The sequence below is a fragment of the Triturus cristatus genome, chromosome 11 (assembly GCF_964204655.1).
Source record: "Triturus cristatus chromosome 11, aTriCri1.1, whole genome shotgun sequence".
NCBI classification, from domain to species: Eukaryota; Metazoa; Chordata; class Amphibia; order Caudata; family Salamandridae; genus Triturus; species Triturus cristatus.
Window position 1 is genome coordinate 350478975 of NC_140594.1, and position 20987 is coordinate 350499961.

Sequence of the window (20987 nt, forward strand, 5' to 3'; positions counted from 1 at the left end):
GAGTGGTGCGTCCCATGTCGCTCTTCTATATCCACCCAATCATGAAAATTCTGGTCCTTCTCTAACCTTCATTCAGGGTGGTTTATAAACTGTTTCGATTTTAGCGCTGTCAGGTAATCGTCCTATGTATCTGTGGAAGGGCCTCTAAGGCCCTGTGCATGTAATATATATCCCACGCACCCATCTCTGGCATCCCCCATTTAAGGAGATCATTGAGCCACCTACGCCGCTGTGGGGCCCCTGGTGACTTCCAGACCGTGGCAATACTCCCCTTAGTCAAAGAGCCCACTAGGGCTAAAAATTTTGTGGCATACTTAGTCTTTTTTGTATTGGGTATCAGCCCAAGGAGACGTTGCTCAGGGGTCTGCACAAGGGATTAGTGTGTGATTTCAGTCATAGTCGCCACTACATCCTGCCAATAACTTGCTATTACTGGGAAGTCCAAACCATGCATTTGAAATGCGCAGTCTGTGAAGGGCATCTAGGGCATTTAGGCTCTACGCCTGGGAATATGAGATTCAACTGCACAGGAGTAAGGTATGCATGGTGAAGGTAGTTGAACTGGGTATATTTACGTTTCGGGTACCTGGACACTGTTTTTACCTGCTGCTTAGCTCCTTTCCATTGCCTGTCAGTCAGTTTCCGTCCTACAATGGCATTCCATCTACCCGGCAAACCAAGGTATTCAGTGAGTTGGGACCCCAAGATTATATACTGCCTTTTTGCCCCCTTCATGTCCCAGTAAACGTTCCACTGTTTCAGAAGCACGAGATTCTGTCTGGTCCTGACTCCATGTCTTCTTGATGACATACATCAGTGCATCGTAAGTCAAGTAATGGTCAAGGCTGGTTGCGTATATCTCAGTCACCTCTGGAAATGTGAGCAATATGTTGAGGTCCAACATGGCTCCCAATGTTGGCAGTTCATTCTCTAAGCAGGGCCTTGTATCTATCGTGGTGTAAGGTGAGCTCATTAAAATCTGGGAGTGCTCACAATGGCAAGCCTGGAGAATAAGGGGGTGTTGAACATTTCAACATGTACATACTCATGCCAACAATACATTCCATGCTGCTCACTTTGTTAGCTGCAACATCGTCAGCCCCCAGCTCCAACAACCACTATAGTAAGGACGGCGTTCTAAGCCCTGACATGACCTACACAGCCTTGGCAACGGTAATATTTGACAGCCATTCTGCAGGCTTCTGCAAATGGGCAACAACATAGTACAGCTTGTAGTTAGGTGTCCATAGGCCCCACCTATCCGGTGGGTTATACAGTTTCTTCAACGCCACCCTTCTCCTGCCATGCCCCCAGACCAACTCAATCAGGACACAGTCAAGTTCTTTGAAGGAGGTACAAGGAAGCTTCACCTGGAGCACCACAAAATAGTATAGCAACCCAGATTCTTAGTTATCACCACCCTTCCTATTGGTGACAGTGGAAGGGTCTTCCAGAAGTCCACCGATTGTCTAGTGCCAGTTACCACCCTGTTCAAAATCCCTTGTATATGGTCTAACTAATTCTGTGTGGTATCCACCCTCCCCCAGGTATTTAAATGTGTCATATCTCAGGCCCTATCCTATGCCCAACATTCCTTCCCTCTCTGAGAGACTCTAACTCTGAAGTGGGAATAAGCATGTTTTGGATTTATTAAGTTTCAGTCCCATCACTTCTCCAAATTCCGAGGGCCTTGTTGAGCATCTTTAAGTTAGAGGAGCACGTCATCCCCGCACAGGTAAATAATGATCCAGGTATAATTTTTTAGTATTCCCCACTCTGGTCCCTCGTCTCTAAAGAGAGCCGCAAGTGGCTTGATAGCTAGTGCAAATATTAAGGGTTACAATGGACACTTCTGTTTGGTACCACGGTCTATAGTGAAGGCTACAGAGATTTCACTGCCCAACCGAATCCTTGCCATCGGCGCAGAGTATAAAAGACCAATCCAACTTCTAATTTCCGGACCAAACCTCATGTGTTCGAGAACTACCTGCAGGTAGGGCCACCCCACTGTCTTGAATGCTTTCTTGATGTCCAAAGACATCACAGTCTCTCTGTGAGCTGTCCATGATCGAAAATAGCTGTCTCAAATCAGGGAACGTTTTCCTCCCCGGGATGAACATGTTTGATCCAGGTGTACCAGTGTGCGTATCACTGGGATATAACTCAGAATCACCTAAAAACATATTTAAAAAATATATAGTGCTTAGAGTTTGCTGTGCTATCCCCTCAATGTTTTGGCCCTTCTCAATTGCAGGCCCTTGGCCCATCCACACAAGTGAGGTATCATTTTACTCTGGAGACTGTGGGAAATGCTGAGTGGTAGGACATTTGTGAAGGCACGGTGATCTCAGACAGAAATGTGAGGAAAATGTGTTTTTGTTTTGGTTAGGAAAACATTGGGGGATCCACGCAAGCCACACATCCCTGTACTTCCACAAGTGTCTAGTTTTCAGAAAGGTGTGGGTTTCTTAGGTTTCCCTAGAAGGCCGCCGAGCCCAGGGCTAAAAAGCCAGGTGACCACCCTTGTAAAACCAGGTCATTTTGTGATTGGTAATTTTGATGTCTCCATAATATGTTTTGAACCCTTGCCTGCCACGGGTACTTTGCCCACCCACACAAGTGAGGTACCATTGTTATCGGGAGACCTGGGGAACAACTGGGTGGTAGGAAATTTGTGTCAGCCCGGTGATCCCACAACTTTCCTACACAGAAACATGAGAAAATGCAAATTTTTCTGCCAAATTTGAGGTTTACAGGGGATACTTGGTAGGAACACGTTGGTGGTTCCATGCAAGTCATACCTCCCTGGACTCCCACGGGTGATTAGTTTTCAGAAATGTGTGGGTTTGATACGTTTCCCTAGATGGCCACTGAGCCCGGGGCCCGAAACCCAAGTGACCCTCCCTTGCAAAATCAGCTCCTTTTGTGATTGATCATTTTGATGACTCCACAATACGTTTTGGGCCCTTCCCTGCCGCAGGTACTTGGCCCGCCCACACAAGTGAGCTACCATTTTTATCGGGAGACCTGGGAAATCACTGGGTGGTGGGAAATTTGTGTCAGCCCCGTGATACCACAACTTACCCCCACAGAAACGTGAGAAAATTTTTAGATTTTTTTCAGCTAAATTGGAGGTTTGCAGGGGATTCTGGGTAGGAAAATGTTGAGGGATCCATGCAAGCAAGCCTTTACCTCCCTGGACCCCCCCAGGTGTCTAGTTATCTAAAATGTCTGGGTTTGGTTGGTTTCCCTAGATGAACGCCGAGCCTAGGGCCAAAAACCCAGGTGACCCCCCCTTGCAAAACTAGCTAGTTTTGTAATTGGTAAATTTGATGTCTCTACAATATGTTTTAGGCCCTTCCCTGCCACGGGGACTTGGTTCACCCACACAAGTGAGGTACCATTTTTATTTAGAGACTTTGGGGAATGCGGGGTGGGTGGAAGTTTGTGAATCCACGCAGATTCCAGAACTTTCCATTACAGAAATGTGTGAAAATGTGTTTTATTTTTACAATGTTTGAGGTTTGCAAGGGATTCTGGGTAACAGAACCCGGTGAAAGCCACACAAGTCACCCCATCCTGAATTTCCCTGGGTGTCTAGTTTTAAAAAATGTATAGGTTTTCTAGGTTTCCCTAGGTGCCGGCTGAGCTAGGCTTCAAAATCCACAGCTAGGCACATTGCAAAAAAAGGTCAGTTTTCATTGGAAAAATGTGATGTGTCCACGTTGCGTTTTGCAATGTTTCCTGTCACGGGCACTTGTCCTACCCTCACAAGTGATGCATCATTTTTATGTGGAGATTTTGGGGAATGCAAAGTTGGTGGAAGTTTGTGGATCCACACAGATTCCAGAACCTTTCATCACAGAAATGTGAAGAAACTTTTTTTTTTTACATAGTTAGAGGTTTGGAAGGGATTCTGGGTAACAGAACCCGATGAGAGGCCCACAATCCATCCTGGATTTCCTTGGGTGTCTAGTTTTTAAAAATGTATAGGTTTATTAGGTTTCCCTAGGTGCTGGCTGAGCTAGGGTTCAAAATCCAGAGCTAGGCACATAGCAAAAAAAAGGGTTTGTTTTCACTGGAAAATACGTGATGTCTCCACATTGCATTTGGGCCATTTCCTGTAGCGGGCACTAAACCTACCCACACAACTGAGGTACCATTTTTTTGGGAGACTGTAGGGAATGCGGGGTGGGAGGAACTTTGTGGATCCACGCAGGTTCTGGAACTTTCCATCACCGAAATTTGAGGAAAATATGTTTTTTTGACAAAGTGTGAGGTTTGCAAGGGATTGTGGGTAACAGAACCTGGTGAGAGTCACACAAGTCACCCCAGCCTGGATTCCTCTGCGGGTCTAGTTTTCAAAAATGCATAGGTTGCTTAGGTTTCCGTAGGTGCCAGCTGAACTAGGTTTCAAAATCTACAGCTAGGCACGTTGCAAAAAAGGAACAGTTTTCACTAGAAAAATGTGATGTGTCCATATTGCATTTTGGGCCGTTTCCTGTTGTGGCACTAGGCCTACCCACACGTGTGAGTTACCATTTCTATCAGGAGACTTAGGGGAACACAGAATTGTAGAGCAACTGTTATTACGTATTGACTTTCCATGCACTCCTGCCTTCCAAATGTAAGACAATGTGTAAAAAAAATGTCACTTTGAAAAATGGTATATAATTAGGCTTTCCTGTTTTCAGTTTCTATTTTTGGTACATTCTGGTGGGGTTTTTTCAGTGTTTTCAAGTGATTTTAATACCATACCAAAACAGTGGTTATCAGTGGTTACCAATTATTGCGCCATTAAAAACAACAGAAACAGTGTTTTTTCATTGTTTATGGAACTTTTTGTTTTAATTATTGCTTGCTTTCTGCACTGATAGTGAATAGTATATAGATAGTGTACGTACAGTGCATATGAGGTCCAAATACATTTTTACAAATCAAACTTAACGTAGTACACCATACAATACTTCTTGAGTCAGTCTTTGGTCAGGCACGCTCGCTCTTTCCTTCCCATGTAAACGTTTATCTGTGAAAAGGCCCTCTCAACATTGGCACTTGAGACAGGCAACACTAAAATAGCCAGTACACAATTTGCTAACTCTGGCCACTCGCATAGCTTTCCATGCCAATACTGGTGCACCTGAAGATTGTGATTCTCGACAGGTTCTGCAACATATGCGTTGAAATGGGCACATATGCCCTCAGAGTAATTGAAGTAGTCAAAAATGAGGCAGAACTTTTGAAACTCCGTAGAAAATGTCCCTTTATGGAAGGGATCTATAACTTGTGCAGAGTACCACAGTGAGGCTTCATTGACTTTAAATGCCATGGTTGGTGAAGGGCTATTTCGCATGCATCGTAAAATAAAAATTCCTGAATTGCTCCTCAACATATCTTTGCTTACCAAGTGACAAGCACTCTAACATGGAACATGTTGCAGTGCCAAAGTCACTAAAAGTGTCGCCCAGCTTACTCTCAAGGAGATGTTTCACATCTACACCAGTTATTGTGAACACTTGGTAGACAAGGGTGTTTTCAGACTCTAGTTTTTTTATTATGTCCACTACAGCAGTCAGGCTTTCCTGTAAAAATCCAAGAATGCAGTAGAGTGTACTTTTTTTCAAATCACTATTAATATGTGACCAAAGATCCTCACATTTCTTGCCGTTTGCATAATCACTCAGCAAAAGTTCTGTAAACTGTTGCCACATGGATAATATAGCATTCATGGACTGAGAACCACCAGCTAAGTGACACAGTTGGGACGACTCTTTCTTTGATGCCACAAAAAGCACAAAATGAGAAGATTTGGGTTTTAGTTTCCACGCATAACAAAACAGTGCACCAGAATGGACTAAAAAGTCAACAGCATTCTTCATTAACTCTGAAGATTGTAAAGATGCTTTCAGCATACCATCTAACAAGCGGCAAGGATCTCTTACAGGGAAACACTTCAGCTCAGGTATCGATTTTGACACAACTTTTTCATATACGTAGCTGAATCACTGCAAATACAAACAATATCACTCCAATCTTTGTTGAAGTTGGTAAGAACTTTTTGCAGCAGCATTCCAAGTGACACTGTATTCCATGTTTCCCAAAGGTCTGGTGTCATGTTTTCACCAGTATCCCAGATGCTTTGTGACTGCACTCACATATACCTGCCACTATACCATGCATTGAATGTTTAAAGCCTGGGGTGTTTGGCAATTCACCTACTATCAATACTGACTAACTAGAAAAGGGGGCTGATGTATGAGGGTTTTTTTTACCCATTCTCTGTGGGTAAATGTGATGGTATATATTGGAAAAGATTCTTATGAAACCTACATTTTTCCTATCAGTGAAAGACTCAAATGTAGAGAAAAATAAAATATGATTTAGATATTTCCTGATTCTCTACAGTTTATAAAATAAATAAACAACACCGAAAACATGCTTCTAACCCCTGTATTTTTAGACCAAAGACCACAAAACTGAAAAAATGAAGAAGATTCAATATTTTAGTGACATCCCTAAACAACAAAACTCAATCAGAATAATGTTAGCCCAGTCTTTCTTACTGCTACCTTATCTAACAAAGTTACATTGTATTGGCCCAATTAGGAAGAAATAAAAATGACTCTTTCACTCTCCTTTTCCTTTCTTTGAATGCCATTTAGTTAGTGGTTGTGCAGGTTTTTTTTCAGTGTTTATATGTTTACACTGGTGAGGGTTTTTTTCCTTCCGGTGGGGTTTTATCAGTTATTATAGGTTTAAACCTAAAACCGGACAGCCTATATCTAATTCACATGCTAGTATGGATACCAACAATTTTGAAGATGTGCAAATAACTACTGCTTCTAAACTCTATATTCTGTTCCCATTTTGGAAATACACAGGTGTCCTTGATACCTATTTTTCACTCTTTATTTTTTATCAAATGAATTGCTATATAGCCGGTCCACAATGAAAACCCATTGCAAGGTCAAACCCAGTTATCGACTCTAGGTACCTTGGGTTCATGGTGAACCTACAAGTCCTATATATCACCACAACCAGAAGTGTCCAGCAGATGTAAAGGTACATTGCTTTTAAAAATCTGCCAGAGTTAAAAGAAGTTACAGGTGAAAATGTTGGCACTAATGGCTTTTTGTCAACTCAATTTCAATATATTTTTATTTCAACTGTTAGTTTCTATAGAAAGACCTCGAAGGATCTACACAAAAGACCCCTTGCTAAATTCAGAATTTTGTCTACGTTTCTGAAATTGATAGCTTTCTAGAATCCATCCTGCCACTGAAAGCTGTGCAGATGGTGATTTCAGCACCACAAACCCTTTGTTGATACCATTTGCAGGGGAAAAAACGGATGCTTTCTTCTGCAGCACTTTTCCCCCCAAAAAAGCACTTTTTTCTCATTTTTCCCAAAAACAAAAATGCTGTATTTTGGCTAATTTCTGGGTCCCCTCCAGGGGGATCCATAAACTCTTGGCATTGATACCTTATGTGGACAAACGTTACAGGGACCTACGCGCAAACTACCCCAAATAGCCAAAAATAGGTTAGCACAGGGGGAGAGGGGGAAGGCTTAGCAGCGAAAGGGTCAACAGACTTTGTGTAACTTTTATTTGTACAACTGCTCAGCAAGCTACAACTTACAACAAAAAAGCTTATTTTTAATCACATAGGCAAAACCTTATTGCATTAACTAATGCTTGTTATATAAACAGGGAGTACTTTTTCTAGGGTCAGATGAGATATTCTCCTCCTGGGAGAGATGATGACCAAGGGATAGTTGTATTCAGCCGTCCTCGTGCTTTGCATATAGTCTTGTGTTTATCAGTACAGTCCTGAAGGTTAATAGAGCAGGGGGGGTTTAAATCCTTTGAGCAAAGGATGGCCCCACCCGGGGTGGCAGAGCAAGACAGGAACAAAAGCAAAGGATGGCCCCACCCGAGGTGGCAGAGCAAGACAGGAACAAAAGCAAAGGATGGCCCCACCCGGGGTGGCAGAGCAAGACAGGAACAAAAGCAAAGGATGGCCCCACCCGGGGTGGCAGAGCAAGACAGGAACAAAAGCAAAGGATGGCCCCACCCGGGGTGGCAGAGCAAGACAGGAACAAAAGCAAAGGATGGCCCCACCCGGGGGGCCAGAGCAAGACAGGAACAAACTCACAGGTATTCTGGGAGCAGCAAGGCAGCCGAGTGATGACCATACATTACTAAGCATAACGTAAACCCTAATAATGAAACCACGATTCATTTAGAATTCCTGTGACTAACTCGCCTAGCAATGACTGACGGTACTAGAAGAAGTATGCCGCTTTGTTCGTCACCGCGAAAGGTAGCCCACAAAACAATCAATCTTGCAGAGCAAAACATTATATTTTGGCATGCAAATACAATACAGTGTGATTTTCATTCACAGCTAGCCTCTAATCTTTTGCAAAGGACGTCGGCTGTCTTTTTCCATCTTCCTAAACCAGTGTAATACAAACCTCTTTGCACTAGACGAAAGGTACATTTTAAGCTCAAATTGCGGGCAATCAAAATGTACTGCACAGCTAAGAAGTGCCGCAGTCCGCAGCTGCGCTCGTTTTCCATGATTCCATCACAGTTGTCACCTTTGTCTGTTATCATCAGATGAACGGACAGAAAGGTGCGACAAGACAAGAAAAGAGACATAGCTCCCAAGTTCTTCTTTTTATTTAGTACACAAGGGAACATCGGAGTTGGCCTCCAGTGATGAATTTGTTTAGAATATCATGCTTTTGAAATATTCTTGCCCCACTTGCTGTTGCCTCTAAAGTGTTATTCTTCATACCAATTCCACTGCTGGGATTGTAGTTTGTCTTTCATGAGCCTCACCTCAGCTACCCGAGTTGCGTTTTCACACAGCCAGTCTCTCTCGGGGGCATATCAGCAAGGCGAGGCGATAGAATTATCGCCGCTTTTGCAGCCGTTTTCGGCCGAAAAGCGGCGATAATTTTATCGCCTAAGTAGCAAGCTCACACTAACGCGTGAAAACTTGCGTTAGCGTAGGAATTCCGAACGCCGAGCTTTGCATCTCTAATGAGATGCAAAGTGGGCGTTCCTGACTTGGCATGACAGGAGAAATGTCGCTAGGCGACATTTCTCCTATCATCAAGCCCCACGCTATGAAGCATAGCGGCAAGAAAAGTAGCGATCACCCCTGTTATCGCTACTTTCCTTACGCCTGCTTCAGGACTGCCTTAGCCATGATATCCTATGGAAGGTGGATATCATGGCTAAGTTTGTGAGTCCCTATCATCAAGCTAACGCCACATTGTGTGAGATTATCGCTGGGTTTCCAGCGATAATCCCACGTTAGGCAGTTAGCGTGAGGATTTTTATCGCTTTTGAGATACGCGTTGCTAATAGCACACTATCTCAGCGATAAAAATCCACGCCAGCCGGCGATAATTATCCTAGCGCTAAGTGCGCTTAGCGATAATTATTGCCGGTTGTTGCTGATATGCCCCCTAGTTCGTTCAACAAACCTGAGATGTTTTTGGTTTGTTTTTTACATTATTGATTAGTCCTGCTCACCTTTCAAATATCCTCAGCTCACTCTTCTCTGTTCCCGATTCCCTTATCACTCACCTACTCGCTCTTTCTCTTTTTTCCCAAATAAATTCATTGCAGATGTTCGACAAATGGTTTAAAAAATGTTGGTGCTTCAGGCAAAATTTCATTTTGCCTCTGGAGTGTTCCACACATACAAACAAAAAGGGAACATTTCAGGGCTTGTATTGTAATTTCGTGCTACTAAGTGGTAGCTCTATGCCTGTAGCCTCACCTCTCCATGAATTAGCTAAGCGTATGTAAAGTCTCCTTACTCACTTCTGGTGTTATCTGTAAAGTGGTCTGATACTTATTGGGGTTGAACAGAGCTAAGGCTTAAAATTAAACAAAATTCACTTAGCCTCTCCTTAACACTGCTTCACCGGGGCGCCAAAGGAAGAGTGAGCACTAGTCGCCCTGAACAGGAAAAGCAGCAGGCTTAATGTGCCTGCCGGTCCCCCACTGAAGCCCGTATCACCGGTTTTGAAGGTACTTATGACCTTCTTCGAAAATAGCGAACCACTGCACGGTTCCCTAAGGCTGCTGCCATTATAGAAGCCTCTTTCACTTTTTTGAGGTCCTGAAGAAAGCCCTTTTGACCCACATGGGCGAACTTTAAGGGCTGAAACATGTCAACTTAATTTTCGGACATTACTAGTGCGTTAGACTGATAATTCGTCTTTCCACGGACACCACTGTTTTTACGTACCTTGATTCCAGACTTATTAAATAATACTGCCCAGGACATACGAGGTTTTTCAAACTTCCCATTTTTTAACTCACTTCACTAGAGCACTTGACACTCACCTTTCCTTGATCACTACTGCAATAACCTGTGGTTTTCCTCCGGGTGGAGGTAAGCATATAAAAAAGAAGCCCTATGATGATGCTGTCACGTTTTTAATTTTGGTGGAGAACCAAGCTATACCGCTGAACGACCTATGTACGTGAATGAGGGGTTTTTAAAATTAACATGTTACAAACCCTGGTTACTCAGGTCAAGGGATCCATTCCATATTGATATTAAGTATTACTGCAAGGAAGCTGAATGGATCACAGCCCCCTCTTTCTCCCTCCACTTGATTAAAGGGGAACAAACCTAAAAGCCAGAAAATGGAAACAAACAGGTATATGTTAAAGTTATTCAAAATCCAGAACATCCGTTTAGTGGTATGATCCAGTATTGACTACACACCAATGGCCTTATTACAACTCAGGCAAAATTAAATTAAGGGGTGCTTTCATACTTTTGTTCAACCTCATCATTAATTGTTAGGCGTTTCCGTACCAAGTTTTATCAGGTGTGGAAGAACTTTTGTGGCTGGTAAAACAGACTGCACAAAAATTACAGTAAACTTTGGCTGCAGGAGCAGCCAAGTCTCATCCTTTTTTTTCTTTAACAGAGGAAGCATAACATGACCTGCTAGAAAAATGCTTTCCATTCTCTCCCCTACTCCCCCCTACCTTCTTCCCTCCTCCCTCAGCCATAAAAAGAGTCTGTAACATACATTTACCACCTGGTTAGAGCAGGTTGTAAATGTATAAATTAAACCAAATGGAGTTAAAAATGGTGTGGTTTTATGGCTGGGAAAATACTGTCCCACACAGTAATTCCCCCTTCAACATAATTCAATTCGAAATTGCCCAGTACTAGGTGGATTTACTGCAATGTCAATCCACCACAGTACTGTGCAACTCATATTTAAGGCCAAAGAGCCATCTGCCAATAGGAATATAAGCTGTCCTGGTTTTGCTGGATTCAACTCCGCAAGCCTCATAAGACACAGTACATTGTTCTTGGTCGCTTTATAATCTTGATGTCATTCTTTCTTCAATATATCATGTGAGACCCTCACGGGTGAGTAGCGCACTCTATAAAACCATGATTGATTGATTGATGTAGTCCTTGTTGCTCATTTGGCACTTCATTTGCTGGGTTATTGCATATTTGGCTTTTCTGTAGCTGGGTTGTTGCTGCCATCAGCAGCATTTTGTGTTAGACCAAACAGGATTCACCCAGGAAGCGAGCTGTCCTTTCACTGCATAGGACTAAGAATCCCAAGTACATATACCATCACCAGTTTGTTGTGCCAAAAGCCAGATCCATGGATTGTGGTGCAGAGGTCCCTTTACCAGACTGGAATTTATGCCTTTATTAAAAGCAGAACATGAGTCAGTGATTTGCAGCCAAAACGGCATTGTGCTGAAGTTGATTTACATCTTCTATAAGAATCTTAATCACTGGTACGTTCTTACAACATGCCAGGATTGATGGTCTCTATTGATTGGAAGGTATTATTAGCTTAATACTGTAAGACGGATTATTGTTTCTGGTATAGATCTCTGGCCAGACTATGTTTTTCATGTATTGAAAAGCCATGTGCGTTTTCTTGATGCATCCCACGTTTCAGCTCTGTCTTAAGAGGGATTTTATTGTAGTTATTATTGCTGCCTTACCAATGCTGAGATGATGGGTCTTCCTGAGGTCTAGTATTACATTGAGACTCTCTAACTCATTTTCATGTATTTGGTGGTTATGGTGACCGTCACATTTTGCCCCTCTTTCCATATGTTGTTATTCAGGAGCGTGATTGTGTTGAATTTCTTCCTGTCTGCTTAGAAAAGAGAGGCATTAGTAGCCATATCCTGGACCAATGTATACTTCAGATCAGCCTCTAAAACATGAGTGATGGTAGGGTGAGAGAGCACCATGTTTATCTCCAAAAAGCCCTTTGAGTCTTTCAGTGTGAGTAGTGTTGAGACATGGGCACCAGCTCACTGCTCTGTCACATATGGTGCTACCTACTTATTGCTAGAGAACTTGGTTCAGGTTGTCGTAAATGATCACATCAGAGGGCATAGTGTGAATATGTGTCAATCTGGTGGCACTGACTAAAGGATTGATTGGTTGTTGGCAAGTTTCTACTAAATCCTCCCAGATGGGGGTAAGGTAATCATTTTCCTGCACTAATCCCTCAATATGTCCAAAGATCTAAGCAAAGGCATTCCTATCAGTATCAATGAGGGTAATGGACTTGCACAAATGTGGGTCGTATATCTATTCTTTTCATACAATAGAACTATCAGACTTGTTTTCCAGGAGGTGGGAAAGATTGCTTCTTTTGAAAAGATTTTAGATTTTGAACCAAGAAAAATTGACCACGAGTTGCTTGACACACTTCAGAGAGATAATATTGATCAATTAAGCAGTATTATCCCTTGGAGAAATTATAGTCTTGTCTATGTTTGTAAAAACCATCTATCAAGTTCTTGATTTTCTGTCTCTTTATTGTTTGGTGTTACTTTTTTGTTGTGCTCTAATTTTTAGGGGCTGCTTCTGTGCTTTGCAGATTTGTGGCTGACCAGGTCATTATTCCCTGAGATTCATACAGGGTCTAACTGGGACAGAACATTAACCTGGGCACAACAAATAAAAGTGAAAACTAAAAAAGTGGCCCATGTTTGCAAATTGGAGCAGCTTTTATTAATTTTGTAAAGACATGCTGTATACGTGTTTTGCAAGGTATGGAAGACTGCGTGGATTTGAGCTTACTGTAGCCAATTTTCTTTTTTGTTTAATATCAGGGTAACAAACAGTAACACCAAGCCAAGTGGGCCATAAAACAGGCCCACAAACAGCCAAATGAAGTAGCCCAAGTACTTTCTTGCCAGACCAGCACATCAAGCACTGCCCGAATGCCGTACAGGCCAGTCTGACCCTGGATTCATATGACAGCCCTAAAAAGATTATTTCAAATATGGGTTACCCAGTTGCTAGCCCTACTGTTGGAATTGACGTTCACTCTGTTGAAAATTGCACAACCAAAATGTTTTTGTATTGTTTTGTCTTTCCACAGCCATAAAGGATTCCCACTGCCGATCTTGGAATAACTTATTTTTGCTACTCATATATTTGTTCATTTCTCCTAGCCTTTTTATGCTCTATACTTCATTTCAGCGACAGCTGATAAATGACAGAGCTAAATGGTGTATTTTGCAGCACTATTTAAAATACAATTCCTAAAACTGAGGTTCTGAAGGGGCTCTAATGGAATTTTCCAATACCTGTGCGATGTACCAGGCAAGCCCTACGTTCGTCACAGGTATTAGGACTCATGCACACCTTGAAAATATGGCTTTTTTCAATACAGTATTACCGAAAAGTTATCTGTTTTATAAACAGTTCAGAAGGTCTGGTTGTGCAAGACAACATAGCCTGTCATTCTTCAAAATGTGTTTAGCATTTTTCATGCTTCATTTTCTATTCAACCCTTTGAAGTATATTGCTATTGCTACATTGTTTCTGCTAGTGAGCAATGCAGGCTGTAGAAAGTAGACATAGACAACGCTGATACAAATACAGCAATGCTACTGCATAGTTATATACACAAGCCACTAGATCAGACAGGTTACACAAGACTTACATGCTCAGTACTGATAATATCCTAAAGGCTTCATCAAACTAGATTATGAAAGGCCTCCATGTAAAGCATGAAGTTATAACTCTATCTGTAAATGTTGTCAAGTAACTTCATCAAAATCAGAGGAGAATGAATCACATGTCCTGTTTTTGCCAGGGTCTTACGATCTCTTATTTTGGATACCCTCATTCAGATTTAACATACGTTGTGGTATATGTTGATTCTCAGCTCTGTTGGATAAGTGAATAGCATCATCATTTGGTCCAGAGCCGGACTAGGAACCAAAACCGGCCCTGGCAAACTGTTTGGCCGAACCCTAGTGGGACTGGCTAAGCTGCTTGCTAGGGCCGGTTTAAAAAAAAATTGTTACGGGTGGGAAGATATTACTGGCTCTGGGTTAACAACCCCCCCCCCCCCCAGGGGCCCAAATTGGCCCCCCACCCTGGCGGCCTACCGGAGAACCGCCCGGTGGCCGCTACGGCCAGTACGGCCCTGATTGGGTCTTTTATCACTTAAGTGCTCAGTTCTCCAAGTGATCTATGTTCTTCCACCAGGAGGGAGACCGTTTGTTTTTTCGATAGTCGTGATTAGAGAGTGAAGAATTGTCTGAAAAGTGTGAGCAAGATTAAAATTACTTCATTCCTTAGTTCGGTCTTTTATTTACCAAGGAAGGGGCAAGATTAAAAGGGGTAGATGGTGCTGTGGTGGACGTGTTAATGTTCCACCACACTTGGTGTTTGGTTGTGGCACTAGTAGGTCTTCATGTTTCAGCCCTTGTTTGCCCTGATGGTCTGTAGTCCTTCTTCAGGGCCGAAGTGAAGCTGGCTACCTTTAAGGTAGCTTGTAGAGAGTAACTGGGTCACTTACACTTCTTCATCAGTGAACCCAATTGCACAACTTCTTGAGTGAATTATAGGCACACCTTTTGTCTATAACTGGGAGAGCTGAAATAAGAGTCAGTGTAGACAAAACAACAGAAAGATACATTTCACTGTATGTGTTCATGCAGTTCCTATTCAATGCAATGCTGTTCAAGTAGTCTAAAAATCTCTGGTTGGTGCTGGATACTATAGCTGCAGGATCTTACATTGAGAAACGTCTTTCTATAGATAAAAGAGAGGCACGACTAGATGGGTCTCCTTGTGTGTGGAGACTCATGGTGGGAATATCACAGTACCATGATGGTAAAGGATCTAGTTGTAACTCAGAATTGTAGTGATTGTAAGTGGGAGGGCTTATGCATGATAAAATTGATTGCAGAGTTTACCAAACTGCTGGCACTGGTGTTATCTGTTAGGTCCTGTGTTTGTCTGGCTGTTGGATCTAGAGCTGGCTGGTATAGCTAGATCTGTAAGATTGTCCTATTTTGAAGAGCCGCGTCTGAGCAGAATGCTTATTTTCAGAATTGTGTATTGGCACAATAAAGCTATTTTAGGAGAGATAAAGGAGATAGAGAGTGGTTAATGAGGCGTAATGATTACTTTACGTAAGTTATGGGCTGAGTGTTGACCTTTAGTTTGGTCAGAAAAGGTATAGTCAATTTGTTAAAAGTGTAATCATTATTTGGCGCTCGTTCTAGTTCTTTTACAAATAGTGTGAGCGGTCGTGTTTCTTTAGAGGTGGAAATGGAAGGTGTCAGTGGGATCGGCACCTTCATGGTGAATCGTGTTTGGGAAAATGTTTAGGTTTGCGGGTGACGAGAGAGAATAGTAATGTTAAAGGGATTACCTTTTTAAGGAGGCGGTTGCTCCTTTGGGTACGGAAGGGGGGGACTCGCCCTTTTTGGTTGTGCATCTATAGTTGTAGTCAGTCGCGGCCGCCACAATAAAGAAGTGATGGGGTGGGTGGAGGGAGCAAAGGGGAGCATGTGATGGGAAGCAGACTGAGGGATTATAATAAAAAATACATTTAAAAGAAAAACCTACCTGGAGCTGCCTCCCATCTCCCGCTTTGCACTCAGCATAGTCCTTCCTGGTCCCAGTAAGCCCTGGGGCCACCTCACGGACTCCCTGCAATCCCTGCGCTGCTCTCATGTGAGAACAGCACGGGGATTGTTCTGAGCGGGCAGAAAAGACGACCTGTTCAGACCAGGGAGTCTGTGCGGTTTCTCCAGCCCGGTTGCTCAATGCAGCCAGGCAGGAGAAATCTAAGTGCGCACGTGTGTTTTGGATGGCCGGGGATGGCCAGCCAAACACATATGCGGACCTAAGGAGTGCACATAGCACTCCTTCTCCCAATGCCCCACCCCTCGCAAGGTGGCTCAGAGCTGGAAAATGAAAATTAAAACAATGACATTGCAGAGGAGCCGCCACCAGTTGTAGTGTTGATGCCGCTGCCCTCTGAAGTATTACGAAGAACATTCTTGGTAATCTTTCAACTCCTTCAAATATTGATGATTTCACCCACACAAGAAAGTGACAGACCAACAGGATTTTGCCACTAACCAAAACTCCTAAGACCCAGAGACCCCCAGTTTTGACCACGACCCCTTCAACTCAACCAAATCGATGAAAAGTCATTACTCTAGTATTTTGCCTTGGGTATTGGGTCATGTTTATTTGTACAGCAAACCATAAACACAACGATCTTAAATCACAAGAAAGTGAAAACAATTACATCAGATAACCACAATTCACACATTTCAAAATATCAATGTCTCTCAGAATAAAGATGATTCATGCATAGAAGTACTTACAATGAGGCACTCCCTGGAAAATGACACAGCAATAAGGGCTTGATTGCCTTCATCCTACGAGTACAACAATGGTGAGACCACCTGTATCTCTTAGGGGTGGTCCCAACTGTCTGTACCCTTGCCATAGGGGCCACAGATTGTGAGACCAGAAACTACATCTCTATTCTTTACAGAGGGAAACTGTGAGCCTATGCCCCCAAATTGGTGTGAATGTCTTTTGCAGAATAAGGATTGCTGCCCATACTCTCAGTGCTGTCCCAAGAAATATTAAATGAAGAGTTCCCTCCATCTTTAAGATCATTTAGTGTTGCATGCTGCTATTCTGAGCACAACTTCTTAGATTTAACACCCTCCAACTACCTCAAGTTTAAAGGGCTGGCTGAGTGGCTAATTGCATGGTCACTTGCAATGTGTCTCTGCCCTGTTCTGACCCCAAAGGTGAGATTGGCTGTTGAAAAGGGACAGCAAGGTCTATTGTGACCTAAATCACTCTGTCACCATCAAATTGATGTGCACCAAGGCTCATGTTTCATAGAATCTTGAATGGCACTATGTTACCCCCATCTAACTCTTTTTGTTTTGAGGTGCGACTTCCTATGCCACCACTACCCTCTGCTTATATTGTAAAGCTCTGTCACCATCATGAGATCAGGGCCGGATGTGAGGCACTAATCGTGCCATGACTTCCCATTTCAAGTGGCAACTCTTGCAACTCGTGAGACAAGGTGCAGGAAGCATGACCCATGATATTCCATGGCCTCCACTGCTTTGGGTTAAAGAGTCGTGAGAGCAGGGGAAAATAACAGATCCATGGAGGTCCCAGGCTTTAGCCCTCATTACATCTCCTGGTGCCATCTGTCCATAGGGCCCAGAGTCTCCCAGTTTGGACTATGTCCCCTCCAACTCAACCGAATCAAAAAAAAGTTCTTCCTCTATTATTTTGGCATAGTAATTGTGACATGTTTATTTATACAATAAACTATAAACAAAATAATGATCTTAAAACTCAAAAAGTACAAACAATTACAACAGATCAACACATTACAAAATGTCAACTTATTGCACATCTATAAAATATTTGTTTGTCATAATAAAGATGATTAATACATACAAGTGTTTACAATAAGACAGTCCCTGGAAAATGTCACAGCACTAAGGACGGGAATCTATTCATCCTAATCTAACCACACAGGTGAAACCTCTTTTATTTCTGAGAGGTGGTCCCAACTCTCTGTATCCTTGACCACTGGCAAAGTCCTGCCCTCTCCAACACCCTGCTGCCACAGGGGCCATAGGATGTGAAACTAGGGGCTACAGCCCCATGCCCTGCACTGATAAACTGTGAGCCTATACCCTCAAGCCAGTGTTATGTTATGCTATGTTATTTTCATTTCTAACGCGTGCAGATACTACAAGAGTGTCCCGGTGCGAACCTTGAGAGAATAAAGAGGAGCCAAATTTAGGGAAATAGGTACGTTTTCAACTTCTTTTTTAAAAGACAGGGGTTCTGAGTGCATCAGAGAGTGAGGGGCAGAGCATTCCAAGCCAAAGTGGCCTTCACAGCCAGAGAGCTGCCGCTCGTCCTTTGCAAATGCAAAAACAACAATTGATGGACAGAATGCAGAACAATGTCATACATTCACCCCAGTACAGAGATCTGGGCCTAAATCCATCGTTTTTTTGCTCACCATGCCATTCCAGTTTGAACCCAGCCATAAGCAAATCAGTCTTGACCCTGTGCCTGATGGGAACAGTCCAGCCCGAACTGCCAAGCCAGGTCCTCCCTGGACTGGAAACAAGCATCCTAGGACCGGTTTCGGGGTTTCCCCATCTTCAGCCAGGATAGCTTGATTCCAGTGGCATGGAGAGCACGGGACTCACGTCTGAGCATACCCGTCCCACTCGGGGTGACAAATGCAAAAACAACAATTGATGGACAGAATGCAGAACAATGTCATACATTCACCCCAGTACAGAGATCTGGGCCTAAATCCATCGTTTTTTTGCTCACCATGCCATTAAAACGCAGGACTTGAGGCAGGAGTTGGGAGGAGGAATGCAGGTGTCTTGTGGGGGTATAAAAGGAGAACCGCTTCTGAAGATAGCCTTGCCCTGTGTCATATAGAGCACTGTGGGTGATAACTAAGGACTTGAATCAAACCCTCTCTGCCACAGGCAGCCAGTGTTGAGAGCGAAGATGTTGTCTCAAGCTACATCTGGCAGGGATGTTCAAGCAAAGCCTGGCAGCCGCGTTCTGCACCACTTGCAGTTTATTTAGTAAGTAACTCGGGATGCCAATATATAAAGAGTTGGCGTAATCTAGCCGAGAAAAACTAAGGGCTCGGGTAACTGTCTCCTTGGCTGCCTGAGGAAGAAGGGGAAGGAACTTCCTGAGAATGTTTAGGAATCCAAAGCAGGTCCCTGACAGCTTCTTGATCTGATTTGAGAATAAGAGATTCTCCTCGAACCAGACCCCTAAGTTCTTGACAGGATTCCCTGATGAGGCAGGAAGCACCGAATTGGAGGGCCAAAGTGTTTCCCTAAACCAAGAGGGAAACTTTCCAAATGAGAGGATTTCTGATTTCTCCTCATTACATTTCAGTTGTGCAGCAGCCAGCCATCGAAAAACTGCAGTCAAGCAATGTTTGGCGGCAGAGGTAGAACACTCATTTTTTCCCCATGTGAACAGGAGCTGGGTATCATCGGCATATGGGATTATCTTTGCACCAAAGTCCTCAGCCAGCTGAACCAAAGAAGTAATGTAAATATTAAAAAGAAGAGAACTTAGGGAAGAACCCTGTGGGACCCCTGTGATCACTTTCTTCGGTGAGGAGGAAAACAGTGGGAGCCGCACCTGCTGCGTCCGATCCTCCAAGAAGGATTTGAGCCAGCCCCAAGCAATTCCTGATACACCAATCTCCAGCCAGTCGGGTGAGCAGCAATGCGTGGGGAACCGTATCGAATGCAGCCGAGAGGTCCAGAAAAACCAGGGCAGCCCTCCTGCCGGCATCTAAACAATCTCTGATGGCTTCAGTGATTTCCACCAGAGCTGATTCAGTACTAAAGGAGGCCCTAAAACCCGACTGTGCAGGATGGAGAAGGCCTGACCTTTCTACGAAGTCGGTCAAATGTCTAGTAACAACTTTCTCACATACTTTAGCCACACTAGGCAAAAGGGAGATCGGACGGTAGTTGACCGGGCACAGAGGGTCAAGTGATGGGTTTTTTAAAAGTGGAAGAATCATGGCCTGCTTCCAGGTGGCCGGGACAAGAGCTTCAGAGAGGGACATAGTAATAAGTCTATTGACTTCTGGATTAACAGTATCCCCCATGTCAGCCAGAAGTCTAGCAGCACAAGGGTCCGAAGGGGATCCTGATTTCAGACCCTTTAAAATTTTAAGGGAGCTGGGTAGATCATTGAGGGCAAATGAAACCAACAAGTGGAAGGGAGGGGCCGATGGGGCCCCTCCAGCCAGGAGGGCACCTGAGTCATTTTTGCAAGAAGAAAAGGACGCCTGTGTGGTGTGAATTTTCTCCATAAAACAAAAATGGAGAGATCTTTGCACCAAGAGGCAGAAGATGGAATCATACTTGATTGCGCTTTGGGAGCCAGGAAACTCAGAACTATAGAAAATAACTCCTTTGAGTTATTCTTAGGTGCATCAATTTCTCAGCATAAGTTTATCCCCAGGACGATACCCCATACGCCAGGTGCTTCAGTGTCCTCAGAGCAAGAGTGAACCAAGCATTAGAAGGGGAGTCCCTGGAGTGCCTATAACGATGGCTGGAGCTATAAGATCAACAGTGTTAGAGATCCAGCTTGTGAAACCAGCAAGCCCGTCTGCAAGATCGCTGACAGCAAGGGGTCTGGTGGCCACCAAGGCTTGGCTAAATAACAGCGGGTCACTTTTAGCAAAAACAGGCTCACGCTCAAACCGGGGCAAAAGGTTGCCATCTGGCAAATATCAGGAGAAACATGTCAGAAAATGATCTGACCAAGGCAACAGAGTCGGAGTTTTGACTGTGACAGAAAAATTCGCACAGAGGGGGTCTACGGTATAGCCCCCTGAGAGTGTTGAAAGCCCAACCCATTAGGTGAGCTGAGCGAGGGACAGTATATCTAATAAATCAAGAGTGTCCTTCGAAGCTGCCTGGTCAAGATGAATATTTAAGTCACCAAGGATAATATAATGGGCAAAGTGGAGAGCTCAGGGAACAATAGCTTCCCCCAGTGCTTTCAGAAATGCACTAGCCGGACCAGGAGGTCTATAGATCAAAGATCCACCTAGTGTAAAATGAGGCGAAA